At 43.9% G+C, this 14,239-nt stretch overlaps 1 protein-coding gene across 3 annotated transcripts in view; it reads right to left on the bottom strand.

Annotated features, from left to right (window-relative positions):
• Positions 1-14,239, bottom strand: part of LSAMP (limbic system associated membrane protein) — a 699,205-nt gene that overhangs the window by 333,103 nt on the left and 351,863 nt on the right. The window lies entirely within an intron of this gene.

The following is a 14,239-nucleotide window of genomic DNA, read 5'->3' as shown; positions in this document are numbered from 1 at the left end:
CCATAGTATCCTTCTGAAGCGTCTGAGGGGTTGGGAGTGGGAGGCACTGCTTTGTGGTGATTCTACTCCTACCTCTCGGGCGGGTTGCACATGGTGTCCTTAGAGACAGTCTTCAAAATCTGAACTCTTGTATGGTGTCCCTCAGGGCTCCATATTGTCTACTATGTTGTTTAACATCTACCATATTTTATGGACTATAAGATGCACTTTTTCCCTCGAAAAATATCCACCAAAATTCAGGTACGTCTTTTACTCGTAAGCCTGTCCAACAGGTTCGAGGGGGGGCTATCCCCTGGCAAAGCCTGTACAGATGCTAAAGGAGGGGGTTGGGGGCGACCCTCTATTAACCCCATGCAGCCTGGGGACTGCCTCTCCAGCTCACCCTCCGCCGCTTGGGCCATGGACTCCTCCTCCTCCCCGATCGTGCAAGTTTTACATCACCACCAGCAACACCATTGTTATCAGCTCTCCCTCCTGTTTTACTTTCTGCAAGCATGTTCAGCTGCCTTTCTGCAAACATGTTCATATGAAGAAAGTGCAAAGAAGTAAGAAAGCCGAAGTGGTGGCCGCTCCCTCCTCTGGTATGTGCATTCTGGTGAGGAGAAGGAAAGCTAGAAAACGAAAGAGGTTGTTTTTTTTTTTTTAATAGGGTCAGAAGCGAGGTTGAAGAGAAAACAAGGAGTGGAGTAGGAGCAATTGAAAGAGGACTTATCTGAGGCAAGAAGAAAGGAGAACAAACTGAAGCAAGGCTGAGAGTCCTTTCCTGGAGCTAGCAGGACTTTTCGGTACAGTTTTGATAACAGTTTAATATGTTAAAACTCTGAAAAACTGGATTAAAATTAAGGTGCGTTTTATAGTCTGTAGCGTCTTATTGTCCATAAAATACGGTACATGATACCGCTGGGAGAGATCATCAGGAGATTTGGTGCAGGGTGCTATCAGTATGCTGATGACAACCAAATCTATTTCTCCATGTCAGCATCATCAGGAGAGGGCATAACCTCCCTAAATGCCTGCCTGGAGGTGGTGATGGGCTGGATGAGAAGTAACAAACTGAGACTGAATCCAGATAAGATGGAGGTGCTCATTGTGCGGGGTCGGAACTCGAGAGATGAGTTTGATCTGCCTGTTCTGGATGGGGTCACACTTCCTCGGAAGTAACAAGTACACATTCGGGGGGTGCTTCTGGATCAAAATCTCTCCCTGGTGTTCCAAGTTGAGGCAGTGGCCAGAAGTGCCTTCTATCAGTTTTGGCTAATACGCCAGCTGTGTCCGTTTCTTGAGATAAATGACCTCAGAACTGTGGTACATATGCTGGTAACTTCCAGACTGGATTACTATAATGCGATCTATGTGGGGCTGCCCTTGTGTGTAGTCCAGAAACTACAATTGGTACAGAATACGGCAGTCAGGTTGGTCTCTGGGTCATCTCAGAGAGACTATATTACTCCTATCTTAAAAGATCTACACTGGATTCCGATAGATTTCTGGGCAAAATACAAGGTGCTGGTTGTAACCTATTAAGCTTCAGCCCTGGGTATGTCTTCTTCATTATGAACCCCACCGCCCATTATGATCATCAGGAGAGGTCCATCTACAGTTGCCACTGGCTCATCTGGGGCCAATCGGGGACGGACCTTCTCCACTGCTGCCCCAAAGTTTTGGAACATGCTCCCTGCTGAAATAAGAACTTCCACATCTCTGACAACTTTTAAAAATACTTTAAAGACACTTTTTATTAAATGTTGTTTTAATAGTTTTAACATTGTTTTAAAATTTAAATTGTTGTAATGTTTCTCTCTGGATGGAGAGAAAGGGAAATATGTGTGCGCCTGAAATAACAATCAGAGAGTTCGCTCAGGGCTCTTGGGAGTCTGGGCGCGGGAGTGGGGACTTTGCTCTGGGCGACTGGCAAGGGTGTGTGTGCTTCCTGGTCAGAACCAATGGCAATTGTTGAGACTTGCTGAGGCTCACTGGTGGCCACTCATATCAAGATATACACCATGTGGGAAATAAAAAAGGTGTGGGCAATCAACAGTTGTTTAAACATAAGTACTAGCTTTCCATGGGCTATACTTGTGGGTGGAATATACATGTGGGCAAAATATATGTACCAGAATACGGTATATGAAATTGACAGGAAGGTCCTGAACAACGATTCTCTGCTTCTCCACATATAGCTCATACTGGCAGGAATCACAATGTCTATGATGCACTTCACAGGTTCCACAGCCCAAACTTGTCTTCCAACAAATAAATATACTGTGTGGAATGGCCATTAACTGGACGGAGCCAGTGTCTCAAAAAGCCTGTTGCTTGTTGACAAGGCTGCGGTGGTATGTCCCCCTGTTGCCACAGGAACAGAAAACTTATTCTGTTTGCAGGAGGTAATGTCACAACAATCTCTGTGATTGACAGAATAGTATGTTCTGCCAGTTCATAAGAAAACAGATTACAGGGCAAGGGAAAATCTTGAATGTACTCTTTTTTACTCTCATTCTTGAAGGCCCCTTTTTACTTGAACATCAATGACAGCAGACAGAATGCAGAAGGTTCACAGTTTGGGTTCATTACTGGAGAAGGATATGCAAATGGCTCTTGGGAAAGGGGGCGAGGACTGGATAGGACAAACCTGCTTCCTGCCAAGGTTGCCAAAGGCACCCCATTTCATCACAGATATCAGTAATGGGGGAAAAAAAACATTGGCTGGAATGCTGGGATTCTCCTGCAGGAAATGTGATGGAAAGCTCAACTATTATTTTATTTTATTTTTAGGAAAGCTCACAGTGCAGCATTTCCCTAATCACCTTCTCTTCTTTAATGCCTGAATTCACAACACTGGTTTTTCAGCATGTTTATATATTGTGTGTGGACTACTAAGAAGTAGGGTCTCTTGATGGTTATCTGCTATCCAGTTCCTGAGTCAGTCCCAGCAACCTGAACTAACTTTCCCAGCCTTAAAGCTTTTACTAGGACAGTCAGATGAAAACAGAGTGAAGTATTAGTGAGAATAAAGGGTGCTGCTGCTTGGTGTCATGCCCCCCAGTTTGCCCTCTATCAGTGCTGTTTATTTCCTCTCCTAGATGGAGGACATTATATTTATGAGCACCACATTTGCCCTCCTTGCCCACAGCCACAGCTGTTCTGATCTCCCAAATTCACTTTCCAATTAAATCCACTGCTCCTGAGAAACAGCTCAGCAGGGAGCTTCTTGGTCTCTCCCTGCCCAAGTTAGGCTGGTCAAAATAGCCTCTGGAAATTTCTAGCTGAGTCCTAAGTAGGGTATTATAAATTAGAAACAGCACTATGCTGAAAGGATAGACAGTTCATTGCAGTTAAAATAGCAGTTCCCCAGGTTCCAGATTGACAACTGCATTCCCAAAAGGTTAAATCGGAGACTTAAGACTTTATGTTATCAGTGGGACTCAGAAGAGTTTTTAAAGGTCTGAAAAATATCACATACCATATCTATCTATGTATATGAATGAGATATTCATACGCACACCTATTTGTTGGGTATATGTACTGGGACTGATCTCACAATTCAAAAGACTAAACACAATTTGCTTATGAAAATGGCAGCTATATAAGACCACACATGTTTAAGCGTGTAGACGAACAGCAAGAACTGTGATGGAGGATGATGGAAGAACAAAGACTGCCAAGTCTCCTTCACATTGCCATGGTGGATACGGTTTCTTTGAAGAGGGTAAAATGAGGAAGACTGGCTAAGTCAGCTAAGATTTCTTGCCTGTCTTTGGAACTCTTCACCCAAAAGTCACAAAACATTTAGACCTTTTCAATTATGTTGGAAAGGCCACTAAAATAACAGCTACTTGTGAGAGAAGGAACAAAAGAAAAGAAGAAACAGCATGGGTTGACAGGAAAGTGTCTTCCTAGGAAAAGTTTTTTACTCCTCCAAAACAGAAATCACAAAATCATAAATCACAAAAATACTAGTGAGCCTCTTGGCACACCCATTGTCACCTCTGTGAAAATGTGAGTCTGTCATGGCATGGCAGGTGGGATGTTGGGGTCCGCAGGGGTTTCTGGAAAACAGCCAGCAGCACATCCTCAGAGGCTTCAAGGGGAATGTGATGGGTGGAGTGGTTGTGTGTGCTTGTGAAAGAGGGAGAAGGAGTGTGCTATTCTGCTGTTTCTTCAGTCATGGAATTTGCAGAGGTATGTTCTCCAAGGATTGCTTTTAGAAGTAGCAGGCAATGAGATCCTCAAAAATCTTGGGCCCCATGGCTTCCTCAGGCTGTCCATCCCTCAAAGAGGAGCCTTTGATGCCTTTATCCGGGGTTCTAGGCCTTGATATCATTTTCAATTTCTGTTCAGATTTATGGGTGTGGTAAGTTCTGCCTCATAATGTGGCCAGGTGTTGCATGGCATATCATAATCTGTACCCGTTCACTGAGTTTTAGGTACAGCTTCCACCTCCAACTCAGGTTTTCCTGGAAGATCTGCACAAAGCCTCAGTGTGGTCAACTAGTGGAGCCAAGGGAAGACAAGAGGGATTCCTTCCAAATATTAAGGTCCTGCAAAAATGAAGAGCATAAAAAGGAATACAAACTATTGCTCTGTGTGTGTGTGTGTGTGTGTGTGTGTGTGTGTGTGTGTGTGTGTGAGAGAGAGAGAGAGAGAGAGAGAGAGAGAGAGAGAGAGAGAGAGAGAGAGAGAGAGAGAGAATAAAAATAATCTGATGACGATGTGGCTAAAAGCATTAAAGATGAAAAAAGAAACCTGCAGTTTAGTTGAACGATTAGATGACATGGGAGTGAAAGGGATGCTTATGGGGATTGCAGAGCAGTTGAATAACTTTGCATCTGTCCTCTACTACAGAAAACATACGGCAGATACCAGTGCCTGATCTGATCTTCTTGGAAAGGGGGGCGCGTTTTGAAGAACTTAGCCAAACCGAGGTGACATGATATTCTAGAATGAACTGAATTTTTAAAAAAGAAAAAATCACAGAGTGTTGGCATCCATCTGAGAGTTCTTAAAGATGACAAATTTTGCTGATCTTCTAGCAAAAATATGTAATTTGTCCCTAAAATTGGGTTTTGTGCCAGGGAACTGGAAGATAGTTAATATAAAACCAATTTTTAAGAAGAGATCCAGGGGATATAAAAGTGTAATTAAAGATAAAATTATTAAGCATATAGAAGAAGCCTTGCTGAAGGAGAATCAGCATGGCTTTTACAAAGGTAAGTCTTGCCTCACAAACATATTAGAATTCTTTGTCTACAGGTATGTAGAGGCAATCCTGTTGACATTTTATACCTGGACTTTCAGAAAACTTTTGACAAAGTCCCTCTTGAGTAAACATAGCAGTCATGGAATATGAGAACAAATCCTTTATGGACTGGTAACTGGTTAAAGAACAGGAAGTGAAGAGAAGTAGGGTCCCCCAAGAATCTCTATTGGAACCAGTGCTTTTAAACTTGTTCAAAAATGAGCCTAAGTAAGGGGTAAGCAGCAAGGTGGCCAAATTTGCAGATCATAACAAGCTTTTCAGAGTGATTAAAATCAAAACAGATTGCAAAGAGCTCCGAAAGAATCTTTTTCAACAGTGTGAAGGGGCAACATAATGGCAAATTACATTCAGTGCAAATAAGTGATGTACACTGAGGCAAAAAACATAAAAATCTACTTCTCATATACATTGATGGGATCTGATCTGTTAGTGACTACCAAGGAAGGTGATCTTGGGGTCATAGTGGATAGCTCAATGAAAACATCAACCAAGTATGCAGCAAATTCCATGCTCATGATCATTAGAAAAGGGATCAAAAATAAAAATGATAGAGGCTGTTCTCACACGCAGCCTAACCCAGGCTAGGGAAGCCCAGCCTGAGTTAGACCATGTGTGAGAACCACTGGGATCGGACCCAACTCTGGTGGAGCAACACCACCTAAACCGGCTTATTAGCCCGACTGTTAGCCTTGAATAATGGCGCTAGCACACCATTAACCCAGGCTTCGGGATCTGTGTCTCCTCAGGCAATGTTTAGTCTGAGGAGACACAGAGATGGGCACCTAGGGTGTCTGTCTCTCGGGGGAATCTCCCACTGCACCACACTAAGCTCCTGGAGCATTGTGGGATATCTGGAGGCTGGGATGCATTGTCCCAACCTCTGGAGCTCCTCACTGCCTGGAGCAGCAGCAGATCATCTGGGAGTGCAGTTCACTCAGCATTTCCTTGTTCATCTGGGTGAAAGGTAAGCTTTGTGCAGACTTTCCCCCACCCACCTGCTCCCCTGCCCACCCAGTTGAATGAATGGCCCCATAATGCTATATTTATAATATGTAGGGTATTATAAATTAGAAACAGCACTATGCTGAAAGGATAGACATTTCATTGCAGTTAAAATAGCAGCTCCCCAGGTTCCAGATTGACAACTGCATTCTCAAAAGGTTAAATCAGAGACTTAAGACTTTTATGTTATCAGTGGGACTCAGAATAGTTTTTAGAAGTCTGAAAAATATCACATAGCATATTTCTCTATGTATATGAATGAGATATACATACACACACCTATTTGTTGGGGATACTGCTTTGGGGGCTTTATGGTTCAGGAAAAACACAACTAATGTGGGAACATGCTTAAGGCTTATAAAATGAGGCATGGTGTGGAGAAAGTGTGGAGAGAAAAGTCCTCCCCCCTCTCAGTGGTCACCCAATGAAAATGATTGGCAGGAGACTGAAGACCAACAAAAGGAAGTACTGTACTACTTCTTCACACAGTGCATAGTTAATCTATGCAATTCACGGCACCAGATGTGGTGATGGCCACCACCTAAGATGGCTTTAAAAGGTGATTGGAGAAATTCATGAAAAATAAGTCTATCAAAGGCAGAAAAATAATGGCAGGAGAAGGGGCATGCCTTCATCTTTGTTTGTGGACTTCTCAGAGGCAGCTGGTTGGTAGCTGTAGGAAACAGGATGCTAGACTAGAAAGGACTAGCCCGATGCAGCAAAACATTTCTTATATTCTGTGTCCAATGGCAGGTAATGCACATTCGTTCCTCTTTTCCTTTCTTTCCATAGGGACCTTGCAATGGGTGGCATAGCTCACTGGCTTGAATCAACTATATTGGTCTACTGAAGCTATTAATTTTTTACCGGTATATCTTCTGTAGTGAACCTTGGCTCACTCCTGATGGCACACTACAATCTGGCTCATGTGGCTATTCCCTTAGCAGTGTTTGAGAGTTATACTAGATGACAAAATTAATTTCTTAGACTTAGAAAAAACTAATGTCTTACAACTTGTAAGCTCCACATCAGTCTCTGAATATGTTTGCAAGAAAGAAGAACTTCCTCTGATTGGGTAGATTTTCAGAATGCATATGCATTGTGATTAAGGCTGCATTCGCATGTAACTGTGTCCTGCCTCCCCCTGCTCTTGCATCCAAATTCAGACATTCAGGAGAGCTGCCTCTCTGCAGGCAGTGAGACTGCAGAGAGCTGGGGGAGCAGGCTGTGTGGGCTTTGTTTTTAACAGAAGGACAGCCTGCACAGCCAATTGGGCCACAGTTGAGGGAGGGGCTTCCTCCCCCAACTCCAGTTCCAGCATCAACACCCTGCGGTTCAAAATTCTGATATACCACAGGCTGCTTGGAACCTCGGGGTGAGACAACGAAACTTAATTAAGCCCAAGGGTTCAGATTAAAGTCCCAATCCTGAAAGCTCAGTTCCGTCACTGCGCCCAAGTGCAGTTCCTCACATTCAGATGTAACGTCTGCGGAACCACAGTCCTATTCAACTGCGGTCCTGCATTATGTGTGAATGCAGCTTATGTCTCTTTCTAACTTTGGATCATACTTAACAAGATTTGCTCTACACCTCAGGTAATGGTTTGATCTCTTTATAAACTATTGGGGCCTTTCTCACGATCAAGTGTGAGGTCGGCTGGGTGGGCAGGGAGGAAGCCTTGGAAAGCTTACCTCCACTGCAGACGACCATCTTGTTGGTGCTGGGCATGCAAATGGCGCACCCAGATGCTCTGCTGCTTCCCCTAGCAGTACAAAGACACAGGGTCCAGGATGCATCATCCTGGCCCCCAGAAATCTCACAATGAAGTGCGCCATTGCATGGTGCATTGTGAGGATCCCCCCAGTGACGGGCAGGCAACTGTCTGTGTTTCAGCACCAGCTGAAAGCCGGTCAGATAAATGGGGTTAAGAAAGCACTCACTAGGCAGGTTTGCATGGAGGAGCTGCTGGGAGCCAGTCAGCTCCCAGTTGTTCCCATGCGCAGTCAAGCCCGGTCTCAACAGCCTTAGCCAGGTCTTGGCTGCTTGTGAGAACAGCCTCATGGTGTGTTTTTTTAAAATTAAAAATATTTTTGTACCACTTTTCAACAAAATGTTCACCAAATGGTTTACCTAGCAAAAGGAACCCAAAACCGAGGAGGAGGAGGAGGTGGTGGAGGAGGAGGAGGTACCTTGTCCCAAATGGCTTACAGCCTAAAAAGAAACATAAAGGAGATGCCAGCAACAACCAATGAAGGGTTGCAATGCTAATCTGCATGGGGACAATTGGCATTCCCCTGCTAGATGCGAGAGAGTCACTGTTGTAAAAAGTTGTCTCTTCGGCCAGTTAGCAGGGGTTATTCTTCTGATTCTTTCTGATATGCTCTCTTGTTTTAAAGTGTGACTGCTACGGTTGAATGCAGCCTTGCAGCAAAGCGATCATCAGTGCACTCTGCAGAAGCAATAAAAACTCTGCTTGCTATCCTTTTTATATACACTATGTTTGTATTAGCCCTGTTTGCCACATCATAAAACCCTGAGCTTCCGAGAACGATGTTGTTATGTACAATAACCCCTGGTCCTTTTCTAAATCACTGCTTCCCAAGCACAAAACTAACCCTGATAATGATCAGATGATTTAGATTTCTGCATTGATGCCACAAATTCTGCAATTAGAAGACCCACATTTTGGAATTAGAACAAATGATTCTAATCTTCAAATTTACTCAGTATCCAAATGAATACTGAAATGTACATGTAGCATCTTAGTTATTTTAAAGCATAACTTTTTGTGGAATTAAAAATTCTGGGACAGAAACTGTTGTGGTGGAGTGACAGTGCACATAGTGTGGCAGGGTCTGACAAAGGGGCAGGCAATAATGGCTGAGAAGTTGCAGAATAATGTGAGCTATATAACTCTGTGCTAGGACCCTGGCAGCATCAGTGATGCAATGTCTCATAGTGACCACGGGGGTAGGGGGGTGGGGGTGGGGTTGCATCCAGATCCAGGTGAAATTTAAATTTAGAACAAAACACATCGAAACAAAATATCATTATGTGTGGGATGCACAATAAAAGGGACTTGTAAAACTGATGTATTGTCCAAGTGAACAAATGGTAGCAGATGTGCTAACTAAGATGTTGCTCAGGGATCATTTCAAAAACTTGAGAGAGAATTTGGGACTTATAGACAGTAGCACAAGCTGATGAGAAGGAGTGTTAGAGCTTGGTCCCTAGCAGCATCAGCTCTCAGCTGCAATGTCTCACAGTGACCGCGGGGGTGAGGTGGGGTGGGGGGTCATGGATAAAAATGCTGGACTCCTCCCCTCTTTGTTCTTCCTGTGTTAGTCTCCATTTTGTCTCCCCATAGATGGCTGTTTGTTTTTGTCTCTCTCTTCAGCCATGAGCTACAGCTGAAATTAAGCTGCAGGCTTTTTCACATTTGTTTGTAATCTTTTCTTTAAACAAATCCTTGTAGTTCTTCAATACTAAAGAACTGTCTCAAGACGTCTTGCTTTTCTGCTTTCTCATAAATAGTACTTTCCTGCAATCCCGTTCCCTCCTCGGACCGGAAGTAACAAGAAGTATCCAGTGTACATGCACACATGTGCATGTGCATGTGTGTGCGTGCCCCTGGCTTCAAATCAGCCAAATCTCTAACTGGTTTGGAGGCCCTTAAAAGGGCCTTTGAACAGGGTCATGCACATCCCTACCCAGAACGGCCCCATCCCTTAAGGGGAATATCTTGCAGTGCTCACACATGTTGTCTCCCATTCAGATGCTAACCACCCAGAGACGTAAGTTTGGGGCGGTATAAAAATATGTTAAATAAATAAATAAATAAATAAATAAATAATAAAAAATAACCAGGGCAAATTCTTCTTAACAAAAGGGACAATTCATGCTTGCTACCACAAGACCAGATCTTTTCCCATAGACCAGTTCTCCTTCCCTGTTGCAAAGGAAGATGCCATAATTGGTCACTCTTTTGTTAATAGCCATATATAATTCAGATCCCCATTGCTTTTGTTAATGGCCATATATAATTTAGATTTCCATTGCAATTAATTATAATTGATCTTAGGTCTCCTACTGATTTTTTTGTGATGTCCATGGGGTCCTTTGAAGAATCCTTTTGTGATGTCCCTGGTTTTGTGATGTCCTTTGAACACTTTTGTGATGTCCCTGGAGTCCTTTGAAGAGTCCTTTCTGCAGCACTCCAGGGTAAAGCTGAATTAGATGGGTGTTTAGTGGCTTCAGCTTTAACCCCAGGATTAGATCCACCTCAAAATACCCAATAGCTACCACCACATATTGATTTAAAAGTAGTAGGGCTCTTTAAGTATTATGGGGGCAAGATCTAGTTTGTGTACTGCATTACCACTCTGCTAACTTCCAAATCTCTGTTCACCTAACTCTGCTAGAGGGTTAGCATATATTTTTTCCTTTAGTTTAGCTGAAAGGACAAAAGCACTAAATAGGGGGTTAGAAATCTTTGCCATCCTGGCAAAAGATACATAATGGAATCCTCAGAGCACAGCTTCCACTAACTTGAACTGAAGACGGTTAACACAAGACTTAAGAACACTTGCCTGCAACATGGAAACAATGAAATAACCTGCTTTAGGATACAGGGAGGTGCTTCACATCATCATGAGTGGTGTGAAGCACCTTGCAGTGGTTTACGGGAGAGCAGGCTTAGCCGGCTCTCCCCGCAGACAGTTGAACATGTAGCCCTGGGCAGCCAAATCGGCCACCCACACAGCTACTGGCTCCGTCATGGAGCTGGTGTCAGATGCAGGGATCGGGGGCCACTCTGGATGCCCCATGTGGGTGTGCGGGGAATTCAGGGGGGACCCCCAAGACCACCTGCTTGTAGCCTGCCAGTCAGGGGTCTACTTGTTTGTTGCCATGTGCTGCAGCGGCACACGAGCCGAAAAACAAGGTTAACGGAGCGCTCACTCCGTTAACCTGATTTATGGAGAGGGGGATTTAGGCGGGCTATGCCTGCCAGCCCGGTGGTTCTGACAAGCACCAGAAAGTGGGTTAGGCTCCCTTAGCCTGCTTTTTGGTGATCGTCAGGATAGCCTCAGGGTGGGGTGAAACAAACATCAACCTGTAATAGCGAGATTCAAATTTTTGCCTTAGGAAGGCAGGTTAGAATTCAGGGTGACAAAAGTCAGATTTCGACTTACAAACTGTATGTAATTTCTCCAGTTTATCCTGTTGTACCCCCAATTCTCTTTCTTTCTTTTCCCCAATCATGATTAAACTGCTGTATTGCTGAAATAAGACATAATGGATGCCCCATGGGATTCTACATTGCAAATGATCAGAAAACAGGGCTGCTCAACTTCATCTTACAATTCCAATAATCCCTGGCTATTGGCCACTGTGGCTGGGGATTATGGAAGTTGTAGTTCAAAAACAGCTGGGGGGGCCTAAGCTGAGCAGGGCTGGAAAACATACTTTGGCGAGGATACGGAGTGAGGCCATATAATTTTCTCTCCCAAAACTATGAACGAAATATATCTGTTCCTAACGTGTGTTTTTTTCCTTTGTGATCCCCACCCAGATACTTTCCCTGCCTTATTGTCTAATCTCAACACCTTTGCTTTTGCTTTGTCTTTGGCGCATTTGTTTGGATAATTCTTGTTTCTTCCCATTTAGCACACAGGAAAAAGCATTAGTAACACTCTTGGTTTTAAATGAACACTATTAATATCCGCCTCTGCAAGGGTCCGTGGGATAATTTTGATAAATGTGGCTCACAAAGTGATGTGACAAGAGCCTAGAGCAAAGCTTGCAGGTCCATAGTCCATCTCTGCATATACCAGAGATGGGTGCATAGAAGGGTGCATAGAAGGGGTGGAACAGAACATAAAATTGGGGGGATGACAAGGAGGATCGGGGGGGGGGGAGATGAAGTAACTTTCTATGTTGAAGACAAACTACTTTATACTGATGTGCCTAAAGAGATTAGGAATATTAGCACAGAATTTAAAAATGACATACAGTTTTTAAAATGCACAGTAAAAATGCAATGATGGATAAAGTCACCCAGCTAGCCATGATACTAGCTGGGTGACTCTGGGCCAGTCACTTCTCTTTCAGCCTAACCTACTTCACAGGGTTGCTGTGAGGAGAAACTTAAGTATGTAGTACACTGCTCTGGGCTCCTTGGAGGAAGAGCAGGATATAAATGTAAAATAAATAAATAAACAGATGATGATGATGATGATGATGATCTGGAGAAAGAGATGTTGAAGCACTACTTTCCAAGCACTACTCACATGTATGCTCTTGCAATTCTATTAATATCACAATACACACTGAAATATTTAAGGATTGTAATAAAAGAATTTATGCAAACTCCAAAACTAATTATTCAGGCTTCTTCAGAAATAGACATGTCCATTGCCTTTCTACATTACATACCCTCCTGTCTTGAAAAATGATGTAGAAACTGACCTTGAGTGAGAGGGAGAAACTTGGGATACAGAAATAAAAAGAGACAGAAAGCAGAGGATAGACATGATCCAATGACTAGGTCTGTGACAGAACTTAAATGGGTAGTACTTGTTAAGCCTTACAGTCAGCAGTCAATTATGTGGAAGGTCAGTGTAGATGACACATTCTCTGTGACAGGGATGTACACCTTACCAGCACTGATAATTACAATGGAAACACCGTGGGCTGGAGGACTGATGGTATTTATGCATTACAGGTAAGAAGCTCTTTGTATATGCATAATTAAGCATAATCCTGGTGGACTTGTGTCTAAAACTTTATTCAAAGATGTCACAGAATGTTCAATTACCCCTTAACATTACTATAGTTAAGCATGTCAGTTGAAATGCATGGGTTTCTCACAAGTGCCTATGAGACATATATAAATGCTTCAGAGGCCACATGTGGACCAGAGGCCATATATTGCCGCAAAGGAGAGGAGGCTGAGATCAGGATTCCCCAGATAGTGCTGCGGAGTCGCACAGATACAAGTAAAAACGTTTGTCTGGTTCTCAGCATGGTGTGCCTTCTTATACTTTTGTGCCAGGGTGAGGGGGCGGGGAGCAGGAATGTGTGACTCACGGAAAGGGTAGCTCTAGGGCTTGAAGGGTGTATGTGCTTGTTTCAATCCTGCTCCCCTGCATTCCCTTCCCAGGGCCAGGCAGTTGAAGGCCCAAACCTTTGCTGAGACTTTTCCTCTCTTGCTAGGCCTCCACTTCTCCTGCTGCCTCTATATCTCCTTTGCCTGGAAGAAGAAGTATGCTTTAGGAACATAGGAAGCTGCCATATACTGAGTCAAACCATAGGTCCATCTAACTCAGTATTGTCTTCACAGACTGGCAGCGGCTTCTCCAAGGTTGCAGGCAGGAATCTCTCTCAGCCCTATCTTGGAGATGCTGCCAGGGAGGGAACCTGGAACCTTCTGCTTTTCCCAGAGCGGCTCCATCCCCTGAGGGGAATATCTTACAGGGCTCATACATCAAGTCTCCCATTCATATGCAACCAGGGTGGACCCTGCTTAGCTAAGGGAACAGGTTATGCTTGCTACCACAAGACCAGCTCTCCACCTTTATGTGAAGGTTGGGAGAAAGTTCCACTCCCCCTCTGCAGGGCCCATCCTTCCTGCTGAGACAAATTCCAGCAGCCAGATCAAACCCTAAATTTAGCCACTACTCTGGCTGACTGGTGGGTTGCTTCTGCTGTAGAAGGAGCCTTCTGCTTTAAACACGCTACTTGCCTTCCCATCTGCCAGAAAAGGGGCCCAAGAGTGGCAGGGAGGGGTGCCTGCATCTGGCAGGCTACAATTGCTCACTCATGTTTGGGCAGAATAAATGAAAAGTAGTGGAATCGTGCATTTTTAGCTTGATTCAGCAAAGCATGGCAGGCAATGGGTGTTTCAAATGCAAGCATAAGGCTATTCACATTTGTAACAACCATCCTTGTGATTTAAGTTGATTTTGGTTGGGTGCA

This window comes from Hemicordylus capensis, chromosome 3 (genome assembly GCF_027244095.1).
Source record: "Hemicordylus capensis ecotype Gifberg chromosome 3, rHemCap1.1.pri, whole genome shotgun sequence".
Lineage (NCBI taxonomy): Eukaryota > Metazoa > Chordata > Lepidosauria > Squamata > Cordylidae > Hemicordylus > Hemicordylus capensis.
Note: the sequence above shows the minus strand (reverse complement) of the source record. Positions and strands in the feature narration are given on the sequence as shown.